Genomic DNA, 25,437 nt, shown 5'->3' with positions numbered 1-25,437 from the left:
CTACTGCTATTTAGCAACAACGCGTGCCGGAAAAACGCGCTGTTGAAAGAAAAATAGCAGTAGCGCGTCATCTCTAAACCGTGCTACTGCTCTAATTGCCATGACCTCGCCGTCCAGCTAGTTATAGCAGTAGCGCCTTACACCATACCACGCTACATCTATTCTCCTTACCTGTAGCGCTTTTTCATACCCACGCTACTACTAACCCTACCTTATCACCACGCAGCCGACCCTTTCTCTCACTCACTCTCCCTCTCAGTCACTCTCGCCCGCGCCGATAACCATTGTCGTCCGTCACTACCGCCGCCGTCGTCCGTCCGCCACCAAGGTACTCCCTCCTTCCGTACCTCCTCCTCCCACCGTGCCCTCCTCCCTCCGCCTGCGGCCGCCCCTCCTCCCTCCTCTACCGGCAGCCCTCCTCCCCCCGCCCCTCCCTCCTCCTCCTCCGGCCGGCCCCTCCCCCTCCTCCTCCGGCCGTCCCTCCCCCTCCTCTCTCCTCCCTCCCTCCCTTGTATCTGTTTTTGCAAATCGTAGGTAACTAGTTTATTTAGCAAGTGATTAATATAACTAGCTTATTTATATTAAGTGCTTAATGGACCTAGTTTATTTAGTAAGTGCTTAATAGAACTAGTTTATTTAGTAAGTAGTTAATAAAACTATTTTATTTAGTAAGTAGTTAATAAAACTAGTTTAATTAGTGTTAGGATTATATATAAGATATTTTCGAATATGTTTTGTTTCATATTTTGAACCATTGAAATGCAATGACCATCGATAAGTGGCCTATGTTTTGCCGGAGTGTTGATTAATTTCCGTTTCGGCAAATTTCAGGCACTCGATGTGTCCTTTTTTAGCAAAGGTCATGCCGGATTTTTTGGGTTTTGCTGTCGAGTTATAATCTCTGAATTTTGAACACAGGAGATGTCTGATGATGATGGGATCCTGGAGTGCGGGTACTGCTATGATGACCGGGGTGTGTGCGACAGGTTTCCTCACCTGCAAAATGATAGATTTTTCACCGTGAAGCTGGAAGAGACCTTCGATGTTTGTACGGTATGCAACGACAATCATTTCATCGTAATTAATATCATCACTTGTGCTTCTTTTGTTCAACCTGTAATTTATGGATTTTTTTCAATTTGATTAGTACATCCCGTGCCATGCTAGACCATATGTATTGGAGAAGCTTGGTTTAGGTTTAGATGACTTTGAGAATGTGGAGACGAGGAGGGCTCACTTAAGAACTAAACATGGTTACGAGTTTCTGGTTAAGTTCTACAATGCGGTCGATCGCTCCCATTTCGGTTGCTCTAATTGGGAAGCTCTCTGCAAGGCATATGGATTTGAGGAGGGAATGCGAATAAGATTTGATATTCGTCCCGAAGATTATGATGATGATGATAATATCGACATCTGGGTGGATGTGGATATGCCTCCAGTTTTGCCTACATGTGAGTTTGTCAAACTATTTTGTTAAGTTCAGTAATTTATGTTGTTAATTTAAAAATATTTGGTGTTCGTCCATACTAAACTTATTTATTTATAATTTTCAGCTTATTTCTTATCTTCAAGAAATACTCGGAAGGTAGTAGACAACACATACTACAGCTATGACTCCAAGCTTAATTGTGAGGAGAAAGGTTATCTTGTCTTATTCATAGAAGATGTTGAGGCCTTCAAAATCAGTCACTCTATCGGCCAAAATTATACTAGATACGTGCCACTAGTCCATACATTGCTTGATGATAACTTCATTGCTAAAAACTTGGTAAGATTTTGTTAATGATGGTAACTTCATTGCATACATTATTCTTAAGTAAACCATTGCTAACTATATATGTTACTATTTCGTTTTTGAACAGAGGCTCCTGAAGCAGGTTGTGCCTGACATGCTATTTACCGAAGGTGATATGCATATGGTTAGCTTACGACCAACTCCTTCGGAGGCTTACCATACTGCATACTCAATTTCTTCAAACGATGGAAGGCTCAAAATCAAAGAATGGAGCAAAGTGATGAATGCGCACACGCAAATAATTGGAGACAAAATGAATGTGTGCAAGCCACAAGTTGGAGATAGGTTTATGTCCATTATTCATTATGGTGAAGGACCGGTTTATCTGTTTTATGGTATTTTAGCTAGGAGAGAGGAGTAGGTCCTAAGTATTAAGAACAATTAGTTAGTGTTGATTATATATGACTACAATGTCTTAGACTTGATGGTGATGCTGAGTAGGAGTAGTGACTATGAGTACTATGATGATGATGAGGACGAGTTGTTATTATAACTAGTGACGAAGTTGTTATATGATGTCCCATCATGGACGAAAATGATGATTATGAGGAGTTATATGACAATGATATATTATGATGATAAGTTGTTAATGATATTATGATGATGATGAGAAGTTATTATGTCATTGGGTGAAAGAACCGCCGATTAGTTTCAAATGGATGGATCCAAAGTGACCATTGGTTACTTTGGATCCATGCACTTGAAACTAATCCAAGGTTCTTTCACCTAGTGATTTACTAACTCATTACGATGTAAAAACAATCTCTAAATTGCTACTGTATGAAAAATTGTATACAGGTATATGAATACGACCTAAAATTCAAAAGAAATGGAATAGGGAATAATAGTAGTAGCGGTTGTTTTCGAAAGCGCTACTAATAATTAGCAGTAGCGATTGACTTGGAAAGTGCTACTACTAAGTAGATATAGCAGTAGCGAGAGCCAGTAGGCGCTACTGCTAAGCATTAGTTGTAGCGCCTTATCAGTAGCGCGCTTACCCGCGCTACTGATAGGCCAAAAACCAGCGCTACTGCTAGGCTTTTCCCTAGTAGTGTATTATGAATAAACATGTTTGCAATGACAACTAGAGATCATAGTTCTTGTGCCATGCTTGATTAGCTATGAGTTATAATGGTTTACCTTGCGTGCCAACATGCTATTGAAATGGTTGTGATGTGGTATGATAGGGTGGTATCCTCCTCTGAATGATTTAAGTGACTTGACTTGGCGCATGTTCACGCATGTAGTTGAAAAAAATCAACATGGCCTTCATGATATTTATGTTCATGGTGGATTATATCCTACTCATGCTTGCATTCGGTGTTGATTAATTTTAATGCATGTTCATGACTGTTGTCGCTCTCTAGCTGGTCGCTTCCCAGTCTTTTGCTAGCCTTGACCTGTACTAAGCGGGAATACTTCTTGTGCATCCAATCCCTTAAACCCCAAAGTTATTCCACATGAGTCCACTATACCTACCTATATACGGTATCTACCTGCCGTTTCAAGTAAATTTGTATGTGACAAACTCTAAACCTTCAAATAAATATCCTGTTTTGTATGCTCGAATAGCTCATGTATCAACTAGGGCTGTCCGTATCTTCCATGTTAGGCGGGTTATTCTCAATAGGAGTGGACTCCGCTCCTCACTCATGAGATAAATGGCTGGTCACCGGGATGCCCAGTCCCATGCTTTATGCAAACTAAATCAAAATAATTGCAAACAAAACTCCCCCTGGGACTCTTGTTAGTTGGAGGCACTCGTTGTTTCGAGCAAGCCATGGATTGATGCTTGTTGGTGGAAGGGGGAGTATAAACTTTACCATTCTGTTTGGGAACCGCCTATAATGTGTGTAGAATGGAAGATATCGCCATCTCTTGGTTGTTATGTTGACAATGAAAGTATACCGCTCAAAATATTATTCACCTCTATTTCAAAACTGAGCTCTGGCACCTCTACAAATCCCTGCTTCCCTCTATGAAGGGCCTATCTATTTACTTGTATGCTGAGTCATCGTCCTCTTATTAAAAAGCACCAGTTGGAGAGCACCGCTGTCATTTGCATTCATTATTGTTAGTTTACATTGAGTATGACTTGAATGGATCTCTTTTACCATGAATTACAATGTCTAGTCAGTCCTTGGTCTTTAAAGGTGCTCTGCATTTATGTTTTGCGGTCTCAGAAAGGGCTAGCGAGATACCACCTCGCTATATCATATTATGATTGTTTTGAGAAAGTGTTGTCATCCGAGATTTATTATTATTGTTCGCTAGTTGATTATGCCATTGATATGAGTAAACTTGAGACCTAAGCATTATTGCGAATGTGGTTAGTTATAATCTTTGCTGAAAACTTGAATGCTGGCTTTACATATTTACAACAGCAAGAGCAAACAGAGTTTGTAAAAGTTTTTCTTTATCACTTTCAGTTTGTCAACTGAATTGCTTGAGGACAAGCAAAGGTTTAAGCTTGGGGGAGTTGATACGTCTCCAACGTATCTACTTTTCCAAACACTTTTGCCCTTGTTTTGGACTCTAACTTGCATGATTTGAATGGAACTAACCCGGACTGACGCTGTTTTCAGCAGAATTACCATGGTGTTATTTATGTGCAGAAACAAACGTTCTCGGAATGACCTGAAACTTCACGGAGCAACTTTATGGAAAATATAAAAAATACCTGCAAAAGATGAAGGCCAAGGGCCCACCACCTCTCCACGAGGGTGGGGGCGCGCCTGCCCCCCTAGGGCGCCCCCCTACCTCGTGGGCCCCCTGGTGCCTCTCCGACTCCAACTCCAACTCTATATATTGTGTTTCGGGGAGAAAAAATCAGAGAGAAGAATTCATCACGTTTTACGATATAGAGCCGCCGCCAATCCCTAAAACCTCTCGGGAGGGCTGATCTGGAGTCCGTTCGGGGCTCCAGAGAGGGGAATCCGTTGCCATCGTCATCATCAACCATCCCCCATCACCAATTTCATGATGCTCACCGCCGTGCGTGAGTAATTCCATTGTAGGCTTGCTGGACGGTGATGGGTTGGATGAGATCTATTATGTAATCGAGTTAGTTTTGTTAGGGTTTGATCCCTAGTATCCACTATGTTTTGAGATTGATGTTGCTATGACTTTGCTATGCTTAATGCTTGTCACTAGGGCCCGAGTGCCATGATTTCAGATCTGAACCTATTATGTTTTCATCAATATATGAGTGTTCTTGATCCTATCTTGCAAGTCTATAGTCACCTATTATGTGTTATAATCCGTTAACCCCGAAGTGACAATAATCGGGATACTTACCGGTGATGACCGTAGTTTGAGGAGTTCATGTATTCACTATGTGTTAATGCTTTGTTCCGGTACTCTATTAAAAGGAGGCCTTAATATCCCTTAGTTTCCGTAAGGACCCCGCTGCCACGGGAGGGTAGGACAAAATATGTCATGCAAGTTCTTTTCCATAAGCACGTATGACTATATTCGGAATACATGCCTACATTATATCAATGAACTGGAGCTAGTTCTGTGTCACCCTAGGTTATGACTGTTACATGATGAACCGCATCTGGCATAATTTCTCTATCACCGATCCATTGCCTACGAGCTTTTCTGTAACACCCACGATGCGGCTATATCTCCCACATGTCGGAGCACGACTTAGAGGCATAACCGCATTGTAGGCAATGTCACAAGAGGGGTAATCTTTACACAACCCATGTATTGAATAAGAAAGAGGTACATAGTTGGCTTACAATTGCCACTTCACACAAAACATGAATATAACATTACATCAACCATCATACAATCAAGGTCCGACTACGGAACCAAAATAATGGTGAAGTGTCATGTAGTCGATGTTCACATAACACCACTAGAGGAGAGACAACATACATCTCATCAAAATATCGAACAAATAGCAAATTCACATGACTACTAATAGCAAGACTTCTCCCATGTCCTCAGGAACAAACATAACTACTCACAAAGCATAAACATGTTCATAATCAGAGGGGTATTAATATGCATATAGGATCTGAACATATGATCTTCCACCAAATAAACCAACTAGCATCAACTACAAGGAGTAATTAACACTATTAGCAACCTACTAGCACCAATCTCGGACTTGGAGACAAGAATTGGATACAAGAGATGAACTAGGGTTTTGAGAGGAGATGGTGCTGATGAAGATGTTGATGCAGATTGCCCTCTCCCGATGAGAGGAGCATTGGTGATGACGATGGCAATGATTTCCCCCTTCGGGAGGGAAGTTTCCCCGGCAGAACAGCTCCGCCAGAGCCCTAGATTGGTTCCGCCAAGGTTCCGCCTCATGGTGGCGGAGTTTCGTCCGAGAAGATGGCTTGTTATTTTTTCCCATCGAAAGGCTTCATATAGCAGAAGATGGCCACCGGAGATCCACCAAGGGGCCCATGAGGTAGGGGGCGCGCCCAGGGGGGTAGGGCGCGCCCCCACCCTCATGGGCAGGGTGTGCCCCCCCTGGTGAATCTCTTCCGCTGAGTATTTTTTATATATTCTGAAAACGTCTTCCGTGAAGTTTCAGGACTTTTGGAGCTGTGCAGAATATTTCTCTAATATTTGCTCCTTTTCCAGCCCAGAATCCCAGCTGCTGGCATTCTCCCTCTTTATGTAAACCTTGTAAAATAAGAGAGAATAGGCATAAGTATTGTGACGTAATGTGTAATAATAACCCATAATGCAATACATATCAATATAAAAGCATGATGCAAAATGGACGTATCAAAGCCCTGCGCCGGTAACTTCATCATCAACGTCGCCACACCATCGTGCTGACAGAACTCTCCCTCATCCTCAACTGGATCAAGAGCTCGAGGGACGTCATCGTGCTGAATGTGTGCTGAACACGGAGGTGCATGCCGTATGTTCGGTGCTAGGATCGGTTGGTCATGAAGACGTTCGACTACATCAACCGCGTTAGTAAACGCTTCCGCTTTCGGTCTATGAGGGTACGTGGACACACTCTCCCCGTCTCGTTGCTATGCATCTCCTAGATAGATCTTGCGTGTTCATAGGAATTTTTTTGAAATACTGCGTTCCCCAACAGTGGCATCCGAGCCAGGTCTATGCGTAGATGATATATGCACAAGTAGAACACAAAGAGTTGTGGGCGATAATAGTCATACTGCTTACCACCAACGTCTTACTTTGATTCGGTGGTATTGTTGGATGAAGTGGCCTGGGCCGACATTACATGATTGCGTTCATGAGACTGGTTCTACCGACGTGCTTCGCACACAGGTGGCTGGCGGCTGTCTGTTTATCCAACTTTAGTTGAATCGAGTTTAACTACGGCCGGTCCTTGTTGAAGGTTAAAACAACACACTTGACAAAAAATCGTTGTGGTTTTGATGTGTAGGTAAGAACGGTTATTGCTAGAAGCCCGTAGCAGCCACGTAAAACTTGCAACAACAAAGTAGAGGACGTCTAACTTGTTTTTGCAGGGCATGTTGTGATGTGATATGGTCAAGACGTGATGAGATATAAATTGTTGTATGAGATGATCATGTTTTGGAAAAGTTATTGGCAACTGGCAGGAGCCTTATGGTTGTCGCTTTATTGTATGAAATGCAATCACCATGTAATTGCTTTACTTTATCACTAAGCGGTAGCGATAGTCGTCGAAGCAATAGTTGGCGAGACGAAAAAGATGCTACAATGGAGATCAAGGTGTCAAGCCGGTGACGATAGAGATCATGACAGTGCTTTGGAGATGGAGATCAAAGGTACAAGATGATGATGACCATATCATGTCACATATTTTGATTGCATGTGATGTTTATCCTTTATGCATCTTAGTTTGCTTAGTACGGCGGTAGCATTATAAGATGATCCCTCACTAAATTTCAAGGTACAAGTGTTCTCCATGAGTATGCACCGTTGCTACAGTTCGTCGTGCCGCAACACCACGTGATTAGCGGGTGTGATAAGCTCTATGTTCACATACAATGGGTGCAAGCCAGTTTTGCACGTGCAGAATACTCGGATTAAACTTGACGAGCCTAGCATATGCAGATATGGCCCCGGAACACTGAGACCGAAAGGTCGAACATGAATCATATAGTAGATATGACCAACATAGTGATGTTCACAATTGAAAACTACTCCATCTCACGTGATGATTGGACATGGTTTAGTTGATATGGATGACGTGATCATTTAGATGAGTAGAGGGATGTCTATCTAAGTGGGAGTTCTTAAGTAATTTGATTAATTGAACTTTAATTTATCATGAACTTAGTACCTTATAGTATTTGCATGTCTATGTTGTTGTAGATCAATGGCCCATGCTACCGTTTCCTTGAATTTTAATGCATTCCTAGAGAAAGCTAAGTTGAAAGATGATGGTAGCAACTACACGGTCTGGGTTCGTAACTTGAGGATTATCCTCATTGTTGCACAGAAGAATTACGTCCAGGAACCACCGCTAGGTGCAAGACCCGCTGCAGGAGCAACGCTGGACATTGTGAATGTCTGGCAGAGCAAAGCTGATGACTACTCGATAGTTCAGTGTGCCATGCTTTACGGCTTAGAATCGGGACTTCAAAGAAGTTTTGAACGTCATGGAGCATATGAGATGTTCTAGGAGTTGAAGTTAATATTTCAAGCAAATGTCCGAATTTAGAGATATGAAGTCTCCGATAAGTTCTATAGCTACAAGATGGAGGAGAATAGTTCTGTCAGTGAACATATACTCAGAATGTCTGGGTACCACAACCACTTGACTAAACTGGGAGTTAATCTTCCGGATGATAGTGTCATTGACAGAGTTCTTCAATCACCGCCACCAAGCTACAAAAGCTTCATGATGAACTATAATATGCAAGCGATGGATAAGACAATTCCCGAGCTCTTCGCAATGCTAAAGGCTGCGGAGGTAGAAATCAAGAAGGAGCATCAAGTGTTGATGGTTAACAAGACCACTAGTTTCAATAAAAGGGGCAAAGGGAAGAAGGGGAACTTCAAGAAGAACGTCAAGCAAGTTGCTGCTCAAGTGAAGAAGCCCAAGTCTAGAACTAACTCTGAGACTGAGTGCTTCTACTGCAAAGGGACTGGTCACTGGAAGCGGAACTGCCCCAAGTATTTGGCGGATAAGAAGGATGGCCAAGTGAAAGGTATATTTGATATACATGTTATTGATGTGTACCTTACTAATACTCATAGTAGCGCCTGGGTATTTGATACTGGTTTTGTTGCTCATATTTGCAACTCGAAACAAGGGCTACGGATTAAACAAAGATTGGCTAAGGACGAGGTGACGATGCATGTGGGAAATGGTTCCAAAGTCGATGTGATCATCGTCGGCACGCTACCTCTACATCTACCCTCAGGATTAGTTTTAGACCTAAATAATTGTTATTTGGTGCCAGCGTTGAGCATGAACATTATATCTGGACCTTGTTTGATGCGAGACGGTTATTCATTTAAATCAGAGAATAATGGTTGTTCTATTTATATGAGTAATATCTTTTATGGTCATGCACCCTTGATGAGTGGTCTATTTTTGTTGAATCTCGATTGTAGTGATACACATATTCATAATATTGAAGCCAAAAGATGCAAGGTTAATAATGATAGTGCAACTTATTTGTGGCACTGCCGTTTAGGTCATATTGGTGTAAAGCACATGAAGAAACTCCATGCTGATGGGCTTTTGAATCACTTGATGCTTGCGAATCATGCCTCATGGGCAAGATGACTAAGACTCTGTTCTCCGGAACAATGGAGCGAGTGATACGTCTCCATCGTATCTATAATTTTTGATTGTTCCATGCCAATATTATTCAACTTTCATATACTTTTGGCAACTTTTTATACTATTTTTGGGACTAACATATTGATCCAGTGCCCAGTGCTAGTTCCTGTTTGTTGCATGTTTTTTGTTTCACAGAATATCCATATCAAATGGAGTCCAAACGGAATAAAATATGATGGAGATTTTTTTGGAATATATATGATTTTTGGGAAGAAAAATCCACGCGAGACGATGCTCGAGGGGCCCACGAGGTAGGGGGGCGCGCCCCAGGGGGGCAGGCGCGCCCCTGACCCTCGTGACCCACCTGTAAGGCGGCTGACGCCCTTCTTCGGCCGCAAGAAAGCTAATTTTCGGAAAAAATCACGGCGAAGGTTTCGTTCCAATCGGAGTTATGGATCTCCGGATATAAAAGAAACGGTGAAAGGGCAGCAGAACAGAACGCAGAAACAGAGAGAGACAGAGAGACAGATCCAATCTCGGAGGGGCTCTCGCCCCTCCCACGCCATGGAGGCCAAGGACCAGAGGGGAAACCCTTCTCCCATCTAGGGAGGAGGTCAAGGAAGAAGAAGAAGGGGGCCCTCTCCCCCTTGCTTCCGGTGGCGCCGGAGTGCCACCGGGGGCCATCATCATCACCGTCATCTTCACCAACAACTTCACTGCCTTCACCACCAACTCTTCCCCCCTCTATGCAGCGGTGTAACCTCTCTCTTACCCATTGTAATCTCTACTTAAACATGGTGCTCAACGCTATATATTATTTCCCTATGATGTATGGCTATCCTATGATGTTTGAGTAGATCTGTTTTGTCCTAATGGCTATTTGATGATCAAGATTGGTTTGAGTTGCATGTTTTATTATTGGTGCTGCCCTATGGTGCTCTCCATGTCGCGCAAGTGTGAGGGATCCCCGCTATAGGGTTTGCAATATGTTCATGATTTGCTTATGGTGGGTGGCGTGAGTGACAGAAGCACATACCCGAGTAAGTAGGTTGTTTGCGTATGGGATAAAGGGGACTTGATGCTTTAATGCTATGGCTGGGTTTTACCTTAATGAATCTTTAGTAGTTGTGGATGCTTGCTAGAGTTCCAATCATAAGTGCATATGATCCAAGTAGAGAAAGTATGTTAGCTTATGCCTCTCCCTCAAATAAAATTGTAATAATGATTACCGGTCTAGTTATCGATTGCCTAGGGACAAATAACTTTCTCTTGACAACAAGCTCTCTACTAAAACTAATTTAGTTGTGTCTTTACCTAAACAACCCCTAGCTCTTATTTATGTGCTCTTTACTTTCTTACAAGCCTATCCAAAAACACCTACAAAGTACTTCTAGTTTCATACTTGTTCTAGGTAAAGCGAACGTTAAGCGTGCGTAGAGTTGTATCGGTGGTCGATAGAACTTGAGGGAATATTTGTTCTACCTTTATCTCCTCGTTGGGTTTGACACTCTTACTTATCGAAAGAGGCTACAATTGAGCCCCTATACTTGTGGGTTATCAAGACCTTTTTCTGGCGCCGTTACCGGGGAGCAATAGCGTGGGGTGAATATTCTCGTGTGTGCTTGTTTGGTTTATCACTAAGTAATTTTTATTTGCTGTTCTTAGTTGTTATTTATCTTTAGTTAGTGATATGGAACACGAAATACCAAAAAAATTAGGTGTACTTTCTGCTCATGGAGATGGGGAACCTCCTAAAACCCTCGATGCTGGTTATGTGAAAGATATTATGTACTACTTTAATAATCCTGAGAAAACCCCATTTAATTATGTAATGGGAGTAACATTGGATCAACGTGAATACTTTAGGGATTATCGCTTGACACAAAAAGGGAAACTATCATGGGATCAAATTCATATATTGAAGTGGTATGCTTGGCAATTATGCGTGAGTTATGATTATACTTGTTGCTCTAGGATGAAGGCTCCACACCTTCCCTTTTCATGCAAATTCAATGATAATAAAACCTTAGCTTCTTATGCTAATGGTATATATGATTACTATGATGTGGAACAAATAGAAGAATTTGTTGCTTTTATGGGTGCTTATGAAATTGAATCTATGTGTAAAGAGTTTGAAGATTTTGATGATGCTGTTTATAGATCTGAAAATTTAGCTATCCTCAAATATTGCTATGAGAATTATGAATACAATTCCAAAATTAATGCACTTATTAAGAAAGTCTCCGCTGTCCAAGAAGAGACTAATATTTTGCAGGAGTCTATGGAAGAAGAAATTGATAAAACTGTGAGCTCATTGGATGAAAAAGATGAGGACGGGAGCGAAGAACAAAAGGAGGAAGAGCGGATTGATCACCCGTGCCCACCTTCTAATGAGAGTAACTCTTCAACTCATACATTGTTTAATTCCCCTTCGTGCTTACCGAAGGATGATTGCTATGATGACTGTTATGATCCCTTGGATTCTTTTGAAATATCCCTTTTTGATGATGCTTGTGGCCAAGATGCCAATATCAATTATGCTTATGGAGATGAACTTACTATAGTTCCTTATGTTAAACATGAAATTGTTGCTATTCCACCCACATATGATAGTCCTATTATCTTTTTGAATTCTCCCGACTACGCTATATCGGAGAAGTTTGCCCTTATTAAGGATTATATTGATGGGTTGCCTTTTACTGTTACACATGATGATTTTAATGAATATAATATGCATGTGCTTTCTGCTCCTACTTGCAATTATTATGAGAGAGGAACTATATCTCCACCTCTCTATGTTTCCATTATGATAAAATTGCAAGAAACTGTTTATACTATGCATTGGCCTTTACTTTGTGTGCATGAATTGTTCTTTTATGACATGCCGATGCATAGGAAGAGAGTTAGACTTCGTCATTACTTGATATATGTTGCTTTGTGCTCACTACTAAATTACAAATCATTGTTAATTAAAATTGGCTTTGATATACCTTGGGATCTGGGTGGATTCACTACTTGAGCACTATATGCCTAGCTTAATGGCTTTAAAGAAAGCGCTGCCAGGGAGACAACCCGGAAGTTTTAGAGAGTCATTTATTTCTGTTGAGTGCTTTTATAAAGTTTAGAAATAAAAATAATGTGCCAAGGTTGGCCTTTAGGATGTTTACATTTGCTTGATGGTTTGTATGGTGCAGGACAGAAACTTTGGCTGTAGTACGCGATTTTACATTTTTAGCTGGAAAGTCAAATGATTCTGATTCTTTTCGAACTGTCTTCCTATACAAATTATTTATTTTTCCTAATTTTGGTAGAATTTTTCAAGTATCAGAAGTATGGTGAATGTTCAGATTATTACATACTGTTCTGTTTTAGACAGATTCTGTTTTTGATGCGTAGTTTGCTTGTTTTGATGAAACTATCAATTTGTATCAGTGGATTAAGCCATGAAAAACTTATACTACAGTAGACAAAATGAAAAAAAATATGAATTGGTTTGCAACAGTACTTAGAGTAGTGATTTGCTTTATTATACTAACGGATTTTATCGAGTTTTCTGTTGAAGTTTTGTGTGGATGAAGTGTTCGATGATCGAGAAGGTCTCGATGTGAGAAGAAGGAAGAGAGGCAAGAGCTCAAGCTTGGGGATGCCCGAGGCACCCAAAGTAAATATTCAAGGAGACTCAAGCGTCTAAGCTTGGGGATGCCCCGGAAGGCATCCCCTCTTTCTTCAACAAGTATCGGTATGTTTTCGGATTCGTTTCGTTCATGCGATATGTGCAATCTTGGAGCGTCTTTTGCATTTAGTTTTCATATTTATTTTATGCACCATGCTGGTATGAGGTAGTCCTTGGTTGATTTGTAGAATTCTCTATGCACTTCACTTATATCTTTTGAGTATGGCTTTATAGAATGCTTCATGTGCTTCACTTATATCATTTGAAGTTTGGATTGCCTGTTTCTCTTTACATAGAAAACCGCCATTTGTAGAATGCTCTTTTGCTTCACTTATATTTGTTAGAGCACGTGCATATCTTTTGTAGAAAGAATTAAACTCTCTTGCTTCACTTATATCTATTTAGAGAGATGACAGGAATTGGTCGTTCACATGGTTAGTCATAAAATCCTAGATAAAACTTGTAGATCACTGAATATGATGTGTTTGATTCCTTGCAATAGTTTTGCGATATAAAGATGATGATATTAGAGTCATGCTAGTGGGTAGTTGTGGATTGTAGATACTTGTGTTGAGGTTTGTGATTCCCGTAGCATGCACGTATGGTGAACCGTTATGTAACGAAGTTGGAGCATGAGGTATTTATTGATTGTCTTCCTTATGAGTGGCGGTTGGGGATGAGCGATGGTATTTTCCTACCAATCTATCCCCCTAGGGGCATGCGTATTAGTACTTTGCTTCGAGGGCTAATAGACTTTTGCAATAAGTATGTGAGTTCTTTATGACTAATGTTGAGTCCATGGATTATACGCACTCTCACCCTTCCATCATTGCTAGCCTCTTCGGTACCGTGCATTGCCCTTTCTCACTTCGAGAGTTGGTGCAAACTTCGCCGGTGCATCCAAACCCCGTGATACGATACGCTCTATCACACATAAACCTCCTTATATCTTCCTCAAAACAGCCACCATACCTACCTATCATGGCATTTCCATAGCCATTCCGAGATATATTGCCATGCAACTTCCATCATCATCATATACATGACTTGAGCATTCATTGTCATATTGCTTTGCATGATCGTAAGATAGCTAGCATGATGTTTTCATGGCTTGTCCGTTTTTTGATGTCATTACTACGCTAGATCATTGCATATCCCGGCACACTGCCGGAGGCATTCATATAGAGTCATATCTTTGTTCTAGATATCGAGTTGTAAGTAAATAAAAGTGTGATGATCATCATTATTAGAGAATTGTCCCAGTGAGGAAAGGATGATGGAGACTATGATTCCCCCACAAGTTGGGATGAGACTCTGAACGAAAAAATAAAAAATAAAAAAATAAAAAAGAGAAAGGCCAAAAAAAGAGAGAAGGTCCAAAAAATGAGAGAAAAAAAGAGAAGGGGCAATGTTACTATCCTTTTACCACACTTGTGCTTCAGAGTAGCACCATGTTCTTCATATAGAGAGTCTCTTGAGTTATCACTTTCATATACTAGTGGGAATTTTCATTGTAGAACTTCGCTTGTATATTCCAATGATGGGCTTCCTCAAATGCCCTAGGTCTTCATGAGCAAGCAAGTTGGATGCACACCCACTTAGTTTCAGTTTGAGCTTTCATACACTTATAGCTCTAGTGCATCCGTTGCATGGCAATCCCTACTCACTCACATTGATATCTATTGATGGGCATCTCCATAGCCCGTTGATACGCCTAGTTGATGTGAGACTATCTTCTCCTTTTTGCTTTCTCCACAACCACCATTCTATTCCACCTATAGTGTTATATCCATGGCTCATGCTCATGTATTGCGTGAGGGTTGAAAATGCTGAAGCGCGTTAAAAAGTATGAACCAATTGCTCAGCTTGTCATCGGGGTTGTGCATGATGTGAGTATTTTGTGTGAAGAAGATGGAGCATATCCAGACTATATGATTTTGTAGGGATAACTTTCTTTGGCCATGTTATTTTGAAAAGACATGATTGCTTTATTAGTAGGCTTGAAGTATTATTGTTTTTTATGTCAAATGATAGACTATTGCTTTGAATCACTCGTATCTTAATATTCATGCCATGATTAGATATGTGATCAAGATTATGCTAGGTAGCATTCCACATCAAAAATTATCTTTTTTTATCATTTACCTACTTGAGGACGAGCAGGAATTAAGCTTGGGGATGCTGATAAGTCTCCGTCGTATCTATAATTTTTGATTGTTCCATGCCAATATTATTCAACTTTCATATACTTTTGGCAACTTTTTATACTATTTTTGGGACTAACATATTGATCCAGTGCCTAGTGTCAGTTCCTGTTTGTTGCATGTTTTTTGTTTCGCAGAATATCCATATCAAACGGAGTCCAAACTGAATAAAAGCTGACAGAGATTTTTTTGGAATATATATGATTTTTGGGAAGAAAAATCCATGCGAGACGATGCTCGAGGGGCCCACGAGGTAGGGGGCACACCCTAGGGGGGCAGGCGCGCCCCTGACCCTCGTGACCCACCTGTTAGGCGGTTGACGCCCTTCTTCGGCCGCAAGAAAGCTAATTTTCGGAAAAAAATCATGGCGAAGGTTTCGTTCCAATCGTAGTTACGGATCTCCAGATGTAAAAGAAACGGTGAAAGGGCAGCAGAACAGAACGCAGAAACAGAGAGAGACAGAGAGACAGATCCAATCTCGGAGGGGCTCTCGCCCCTCCCACGCCATGGAGGCCAAGGACCAGAGGTAAACCCTTCTCCCATCTAGGGAGGAGGTCAAGGAAGAATAATAATAAGGAGGGCCCTCTCCCCCTTGCTTCCGGTGGCGCCAGAGTGCCACCGGGGGCCATTATCATCACCGTCATCTTCACCAACAACTTCACCGCCTTCACCACCAACTCTTCCCTCCTCTATGCAGCGGTGTAACCTCTCTCTTACCCATTGTAATCTCTACTTAAACATGGTGCTCAACGCTATATATTATTTCCCTATGATGTATGGCTATCCTATGATGTTTGAGTAGATCCGTTTTGTCCTAATGGCTATTTGATGATCAAGATTGGTTTGAGTTGCATGTTTTATTATTGGTGCTGTCCTATGGTGCTCTCCATGTCGCGCAAGTGTGAGGGATCCCCGCTGTAGGGTTTGCAATATGTTCATGATTTGCTTATGGTGGGTGGCGTGAGTGACAGAAGCACAGACCCGAGTAAGTAGGTTGTTTGCGTATGGGATAAAGGGGACTTGATGCTTTAATGCTATGGTTGGGTTTTACCTTAATGAATCTTTAGTAGTTGCGGATGCTTGCTAGAGTTCCAATCATAAGTGCATATGATCCAAGTAGAGAAAGTATGTTAGCTTATGCCTCTCCCTCAAATAAAATTGTAATAATGATTACCGGTCTAGTTATCAATTGCCTAGGGACAAATAACTTTCTATTGACAACAAGCTCTCTACTAAAACTAGTTTAGTTGTGTCTTTACCTAAACAGCCCCTAGCTTTTATTTACGTGCTCTTTACTTTCTTGCAAGCCTATCCAAAAACACCTAGAAAGTACTTCTAGTTTCATACTTGTTCTAGGTAAAGCGAACGTTAAGCGTGTGTAGAGTTGTATCGGTGGTCGATAGAACTTGAGGGAATATTTGTTCTACCTTTAGCTCCTTGTTTGGTTCGACACTCTTACTTATCGAAAGAGGATACAATTGATCCCCTATACTTGTGGGTTATCAGCGAGCAACAGACTTATTGGAAATAATACAGACTGATGTATGTGGTCCGATGAGTGTTGAGGCTCATGGTTGGTATCGTTATTTTCTGACCTTCATAGATGATTTGAGCAGATATGGGTATATCTACTTGATGAAACATAAGTCTGAAACATTTGAAAAGTTTAAGGAATTTCAGAGTGAAGTGGAAAATCATCGTAACAAGAAAATAAAGTTTCTACGATCTGATCGTGGAGGTGAATATTTGAGTTATGAGTTTGGTCTTCATTTGAAACAATGTGGAATAGTTTCACAACTCACGCCACCTAGAACACCATAGCATAATAGTGTGTCCGAGCATCGTAACTGTACTTTATTAGATATGGTGCAATCTATGATGTCTCTTACTGATTTACCACTATCGTTTTGGGGTTATGCTTTAGAGACGGTTGCATTCACATTAAATAGGGCACCATCTAAATCTGTTGAGACGACACCATATGAACTGTGGTTTGGCAAGAAACCTAAGCTGTCATTTCTTAAAGTTTGGGGCTGCGATGCTTATGTGAAAAAGCTTCAACCTGATAAGCTCAAGCCCAAATTAGAGAAATGTGTCTTCATAGGATACCCAAAGGAGACTGTTGGGTACACCTTCTATCACATATCTGAAGGCAAGATATTTGTTGCTAAGAATGGATCCTTTCTAGAGAAGGAGTTTCTCTCGAAAGAAGTGAGTGGGAGGAAAGTAGAACTTGATGAGGTAGTTGTACCTTCTCCCTTATTGGAAAGTAGTTCATCACAGAAATTAGTTCCAGTGATTCCTACACCAATCAGTGAGGAAGCTAATGATGATGATCATGAAACTTCTAATCAAGTTACTACCGAACCTCGTAGGTCAACTAGAGTATGATCTGCACCAGAGTGGTACGGTAATCTTGTTCTGGAGGTCATGTTACTTGACCATGACGAACCTACAAACTATGAGGAAGAGATGATGAGCCCGGATTCCGCGAAATGGATTGAAGCCATGAAATCTGAGATGGGATCCATGTATGAGAACAAAGTGTGGACTTTGGTTGACTTGCCCGATGATCGGCAAGCCATAGAGAATAAATGGATCTTCAAGAAGAAGACTGACACTAGCGGTAATGTTACTATCTACAAAGCTCGACTTTTTGCGAAAGGTTTTCGACAAGTTCAAGGAGTTGACTACGATGAGACCTTCTCACCCGTAGCGATGTTTAAGTCTGTCCGAATCATGTTAGCAATTGCCGCATTTTATGATTATGTAATTTGGCAAATGGATGTCAAAACTGCATTCCTTAATGGATTTCTTAAAGAAGAGTTGTATATGATGCAACCAGAAGGTTTTGTTAATCCTAAAGGTGCTAACAAAGTGTGCAAGCTCCAGCGATCCATTTATGGACTGGTGCAAGCCTCACGGAGTTGGAATATACGCTTTGATAGTGTGATCAAAGCATATGGTTTTATACAGAATTTGTGAGAAGCTTGTATTTACAAGAAAGTGAGTGGGAGCTCTATAGCATTTCAAATATTATATGTGGATGATATATTGTTAATTGGAAATAACACATAATTTCTGGATAGCATAAAAGGATACTTGAATAAGAATTTTTCAATGAAAGACCTCGGTAAAGCTGCTTATATATTGGGCATCAAGATCTATAGAGATAGATCAAGACACTTAATTGGACTTTCACAAAGCACATACTTTGATAAAGTTTTGAATAAGTTCAAAATGGATCAGTCAAAGAAAGGGTTATTACTTGTGTTACAAGGTGTGAAGTTGAGTTATGCTACCTCTTGAGCACTGCGTTGGTTTTCCCCGAAGAGGAAGGGATGATGCAGCAAAGTAGCGTAAGTATTTCCCTCAGTTTTTGAGAACCAAGGTATCAATCCAGTAGGAGGCTACGCGCGAGTCCCTCGTACCTGCACAAAACAAATAAATCCTCGCAACCAACGCGAATAGGGGTTGTCAATCCCTACACGGCCACTTATGAGAGTGAGATCTGATAGATATGATAAGATAATATTTTTGGTATTTTTGTGATAAAGATGCAAAGTAAAATAAAGGCAAAGTAAAGAGCAAAGGAAATAACTAAGTAGTAGGATATTAATATGATAAAGATAGACCCGGGGGCCATAGGTTTCACTAGTGGCTTCTCTCGAGAGCATAAGTATTCTACGGTGGGTGAACAAATTATTGTTGAGCAATTGATAAAATTGAGCATAATTATGAGAATATCTAGGTATGATCATGTATATAGGCATCACGTTCGAGACAAGTAGACCGACTCCTACCTGCATCTACTACTATTACTCCACTCATCGACCGCTATCCAGCATGCATCTAGAGTATTAAGTTAAAAATAGAGTAACGCCTTAAGCAAGATGACATGATGTAGAGGGATAAACTCATGCAATATGATGAAAACCCCATCTTGTTATCCTCGATGGAAACAATACAATACGTGCCTTGCTGCCCTTATTGTCACTGGGAAAGGACACCACAAGATTGAACCCAAAGCTAAGCACTTCTCCCATTGCAAGAAAGATCAATGTAGTAGGCCAAACCAAACTGATAATTCGAAGAGACTTGCAAAGATAACCAATCATACATTAAAGAATTCAGAGAAGATTCAAATATTGTTCATAGATAGACTTGATCATAAACCCACAATTCATCGGTCTCAACAAACACACCGCAAAAAGAAGATCACATCGAATAGTTCTCCACAAGAGAGGGGGAGAACATTGTATTGAGATCCAAAAAAGAGAGAAGAAGCCATCTAGCTAATAACTATGGACCCGTAGGTCTAAGGTAAACTACTCACACTTTATCGGAGGGGCTATGGTGTTGATGTTGAAGCCCTCCGTGATCGATGCCCCCTCCGGCGGAGCTCCGGAACAGGCCCCAAGATGGGATCTCGTGGATACAGAAAGTTGCAGCGGTGGAATTAGGTTTTTGGCTCCGTATCTGATCGTTTGGGGGTACGTAGGTATATATAGGAGGAAGGAGTACGTCGGTTGAGCAACAGGGGGCCCATGAGGGTGGAGGGCGCGCTTGGGGGGGGGGGTAGGCGCGCCCCCTACCTCGTGGCCTCCTCTTTTGTGTCTTGACGTAGGATCCAAGTCTCCTGGGTCTTATTCGTTGAGAAAATCACGTTCCCGAAGGTTTCATTCCGTTTGGACTCCGTTTGATATTCCTTTTCTTCGAAACCCTAAAACAGGCAAAAACAACAATTCTGGGCTGAGCCTCCGGTTAATAGGTTAGTCCCAAAAATAATATAAAAGTGGATAATAAAGCCCAATAATGTCCAAAATAGTAGATAATATAGCATGGAGCATTCAAAAATTATAGATACGTTGGAGACGTATCAAGTTAGACTCAATGCCCGACCACTGCAGAAGATAGAGAGAAAATGAAAGTCATTCCCTATGCCTCGACCATAGGTTCTATCATGTATGCAATGCTGTGTACCAGAACTGATGTGTGCCTTGCTATAAGTTTAGTAGGGAGGTACCAAAGTAATCCAGGAGTGGATCACTGGACAGCGGTCAAGAACATCTTGAATTACCTGAAAATGACTAAGGATATGTTTTTCATTTATGGAGGTGACAAAGAGCTCGTTGTAAATGGTTATGTCGATGCAAGCTTTGACACTAATCCAGATGACTCTAAGTCACAAACCGGATACATATTTATATTGAATGGTGGAGATGTTAGTTGGTGTAGTTCCAAGCAGAGCGTCGTGGCGGCATCTACGTGTGAAGCAAAGTACATAGCTGCTTCGGAAGCAGCAAATGAAGGAGTCTGGATGAAGGAGTTCATATCCAATCTAGGTGTAATACCTAGTGCATCGGGTCCAATGAAAATATTTTGTGACAATATTGGAGCAATTGCCTAAGCGAACGAATCTAAATTTCACAAGAGAACCAAACACATCAAGAGACGCTTCAATTCCATCTGCGATCAAGTCAAGGAGGGAGACATGGAGATTTGCAAGATACATACGGATCTGAATGTTGCAGACCCGTTGACTAAGCCTCTCTCACGAGCAAAACATGATCAGCTCCAAGACTCCATGGGTGTTAGAATCATTACTATGTAATCTAGATTATTGACTCTAGTGCAAGTGGGAGACTAAAGGAAATATGCCCTAGAGGCAATAATAAAGTTCTTATTTATATTTCCTTATATCATGATAAATGTTTATTATTCATGCTAGAATTATATTAACCAGAAACTTAGTACATGTGTCAATACATAGACAAACATTATGTCCCTAGTGTGCCTCTACTAGACTAGCTCGTTAATCAAACATGGTTAAGTTTCCTAACCATAGACATGTGTTGTCATTTGATGAACGGGATCACATCATTAGAGAATGATGTGATGGACAAGACCCATCCGTTAGCTTAGCATAATGATCATTTAGTTGTATTGCTATTGCTTTCTTCATGACTTATACATGTTCCTCTGACTATGAGATTATGCAACTCCCGAATACCGGAAGAATACCTTGTGTCGTGGAATTGTCATGGCAGATGTCCTAGCGAAAGGACTTAGTCATAGGGCCATCACAACTAGGAAGCTTAAAGGGGTTAATCGGGGCAAAGGACACAAGAGGTTTATACTGGTTCGGCCCCTTATGGTGAAGGTAAGGCCTAGTCCAGTTGATGTTGTATTGCGAGGTTTCGATGACCAAGGAGCGAATCCGCTAGCTTGGCTACCGATCTCTTGTTTTTTTCCTAAGCCGCCGCCGGGTCGTCCCCTTATATACATGAGTTGACGCCTGGCGGCCTACAGAGTCCCGACCGGCTCATAAAAGGTGTCCGGCTCGGTGACTTCTTTTATATGCCTTTCTTTACAAGTCTTTCTTTACACACTATGGTTTACAATATTGGGACTTAATCCGCCTCTGGGCTTAGGCCTTCTACAAGTCTTAATAAACTATCACCTTGAATATTACTGGGCTTCTTTGTAACCCGCCATTGGGGTTGACCCGGCCCCTCCTGGGCGGGTCATACCTGGTAGCTATATTCCCAACATTAGGCCCCAGGTTGACTTGAACTTTGTTCTTTGTCAATCTTCAATACTTAGACAAAATCCATCTTCCTCTCTCTGTAAAAATTTTGTAACCCTCCATGACGTCATCTTCTGAAAACACGAAAACCTGCTATGACGTCATCTTCAATGGATCTTTATCTTTTAATGTCTCCCGAGAATCGAGGCGTCCGTTTAGCTGGATAATCATTGTTTTGGTCTTCCTCAATTTTCGCGCCTGCCTGTTCACCTATCCCCTTATAAATAGGCTTGGCCAGTCTTTCCCCTTTTCTTCTTCTTCCTCATCTTCTCGCTACCTCTCTGTCTCTCGAGCTCCGCCGTCACCGCAGTGCCCACCGTCGCTTCTCAATGTTGGCCGCTGCATCACCCCATGCTCGTCCCGAGAACCACGGCGACCCTTCGCAGAAGCTCTGCATTCGTAAGTTCCTACCTTTCCGCGCCCTTAGATCTGTTTAGGGTTACGAGTTCATCGACGTTCTTCACCATTCATCACAGACCTCCTTGTAGTTTCTTCTCCGTACCCTCCCTTGATCCAGAAGGAAAGTAGAACTTATGCGGTAGTGGTTTTACGCCCATTTTAGATGTTAGTAGATCCTTTTCCTTTGCACAGATACCTTCTTAGAGCTGATGAACTTCTCCACGCTCATTCTTTAGGTCTAGATTTATTTTTATTTTCTGACCCATTTTGATCCAGAATACTAGTGATAGCTTTGGGAAATCTGTTTGTCTCAACACTTAGCCAATTCTATTTCTGATTTCCTTCAAATGTCTTTAGTCATGGCGGCTTATTACGCCGGCTCACTTTTCCCTTATATGACATTAGCCCTTACTTAAGCCGCCATTACTCATTTGTACCATCATCATTTAACTTCACCATTGAATTGAACCGACATGTTACTTTCTTTTCAGTTTGTCCTTTGATCATCATGCCGTCAAAAGCACCGACTGTCTGCAACTGGGTCCCTTCCACAATCACTGAAGATACCTTGAAGGAATTCTTCACCATAGGATTTTTTCTAGGGAAAAATATTATGTCTTATCGTGCACCTGACCCGGACGAGGAACGGCCTAATCCCAAAGACGGTGAAGTTATTGTCTTCTCTGACCACATGAATCGGGGTTTTTCACCACCCGGCTCAAAGTTCTTCAGAGACGTTCTTCATTTTTTCAAACTCCACCCTCAAGATCTTGGACCCAATTCCATATCCAACATCTGCAATTTCCAAGTTCTCTGTGAGGTGTATTCAAGAAGAGCCGACTATGGAACTCTTCAGAGAGTACTTTTATCTGAACCGCTAAAATGAGTGTACCAATGGTCCTAGCTTGGAACTTGGTGGAATCTCAATTCAGCGCCGACAGGGCGTCGTCTTTCCCATAATAGTCTTACCGAGTCATCACAAAGATTGGAATCAGACCTGGTTCTATTGCCAAGATACGTCTCCAGCCAATGAAAAACCACTGCCGGGTTATCACGCGGAGCGTCTGGATTCCAAGTTTGTGCTCCCTGATAAGCTTACTGCTACTGAACGCAAGAAGCTTATTCCATCTATTAAAAGGATCAATGCCTTACTGGGGAATGGCTTAACCGGAGTTGATTTGATCCATTGTTGGATCTCGTGGCAGGTCATTCCTCTAAGCCGCCGATCCAAATTGATGTATGAATATGGCGGAGGCCCAGATGACTCTCTGCGTTACAACTCTGTACAAATAACTAAAGAAGACATTGTTTCAATGTCAACCATCCTTGTGAACGGCAAGTATGAGGACTGCAGTAAGGTTGGGTTAAACCCCTTCTGTAAACTTAACCCGGCACCAGAGGTGAGAAACCCCTGACCTCTTTCTCTTTTTGTGTTTTCCTCGGTAGTTTTAAATACTTGCATGACCTTTTATCCTGTTTATTTGTTTACAGGCCAAGTCCGACTTCTGGAAAGCCAAGTATGACCATGAAGCTGCCAAGAAGGCTAGAGCCGCCGCCATAGCCGCCAGGAAGACGACCCGGAGGTCCAAGAAGAAAAGGTGCATTGCTCCAGACCTGTTAAAGCTTGACGATGATACCGAGTCAGAGGTAGCCCTTGACTCCCTTGGCCAGTTTGTTAATAACCTTATTGACAGTGACTATTGCCAGGACGACACGGGGGCCAGTCAGACCGTAGAAGAAGAGGTAACTATTTCCTCCGACTCAGCCCATTTGCCAAGACAGAAACTTCGACTGGTAACCCGGAAAGTAAGGTTTTCGCACCCTTTGGCTTATTTGGACCCTCATTTTCTTTTGAAAAAGCAGCAACATGAGAGCTGCCGTCAGGCCCGGAATGATGACGACGATGAGCCGCCTTCCGTTTTACAACAAACTCCTCAAAAGTGCCAGAATGATGTTGCTTTCATTAATGAATCTATTCCCTTGCCTCACTGACTTTATTTTACCTTTTATAGGAGGTTTCTCGCTCTTCTGGCGACTCATCTCAGACTCAGTTTCCGGCTTTCAAAACTGCTCCTGGGTAAGGAACAATCAGCTTTCCTCTGTATCTTTAAAAACTACATTCTTATACTGACTATCTCATAAAACTTTTCTTAGCGGCCAAGCCAAATCCAAGAAGGCCAAGGTGATTAAGCCGTCAGAAGACCCGAAGGTTCCTGCACCTGAGCCGGCCATGCCAACTCCTCCCTCTGAATCTAAGGCACCTGAAGACCTGGCTGTTCATACTCAATTGGCTCCTCCTGAGTTGTCAGGCGATGAGATCACCCTTAATCCAGCTATCACTAAACCATCTAGTTCAGCTAACCCGCCAACAACTTCTGATACTGACGTGTTGATTATTGGTAGATGATTTGTTGAACCGGGGACCCCCAGTGTGTTAGCCCGGCACACTGATAAACAAGAAGCCTTGGAGAAGCAGAAAGTGCATTTTGATATCTCTCACTACACTCATCTGAATGCTAGTGACATACTGTCTGACTATCTCAGTCATGTTCATTCCAGCCGTGAGTCAGAAATTGAGATGGTAAAGCAATTGCAGCTAAAATATGAGGTATGTTCTCTGGTTCACATATACTCTGCCAGCCCCCAAGTCTTCAGATGACGAACCTGAATGATCTGTAGACTTTATGATATAGGTTGATACTTTCTCTCTAAGTTTTTCAAAAGTCCAACAAAGTAGTGTAAACTTCACCTGTAGTCCCCAAGGGCTGGCTCAATTTATCATAAATGAACTGGTACTTGACTTCATAACCGTCTTTTACTAGTCCCAATAAGTAGTGCAATCTGGCTTAATCTTGAGAAACTTTCTGAATATCATGCATTAGCCCCCAAGTGCCAAATGCTGTTACTTTGTAAAGCACTTGGGACTTAAAACATATAAGAGTCATAAAAAGCTTTGGCAGACATTAGCCCCCAAGTGTCAAGTGGTATTGCGGTGCATAGTACTTGAGACTTGAACCCTTATATCTTTTAGTTTAAGCCTTGACACACCTG

The 25,437-nt window shown here is 41.7% G+C and overlaps 1 pseudogene; it reads left to right on the top strand.

Annotated features, from left to right (window-relative positions):
* Nucleotides 1–921: 921 nt before the first annotated feature.
* LOC125506782 overlaps nucleotides 922–25,437 on the top strand; it is a 59,930-nt pseudogene continuing 35,414 nt past the window's right edge.

This window comes from Triticum urartu, chromosome 5, assembly GCF_003073215.2.
Source record: "Triticum urartu cultivar G1812 chromosome 5, Tu2.1, whole genome shotgun sequence".
NCBI lineage: Eukaryota > Viridiplantae > Streptophyta > Magnoliopsida > Poales > Poaceae > Triticum > Triticum urartu.
Note: the sequence above shows the minus strand (reverse complement) of the source record. Positions and strands in the feature narration are given on the sequence as shown.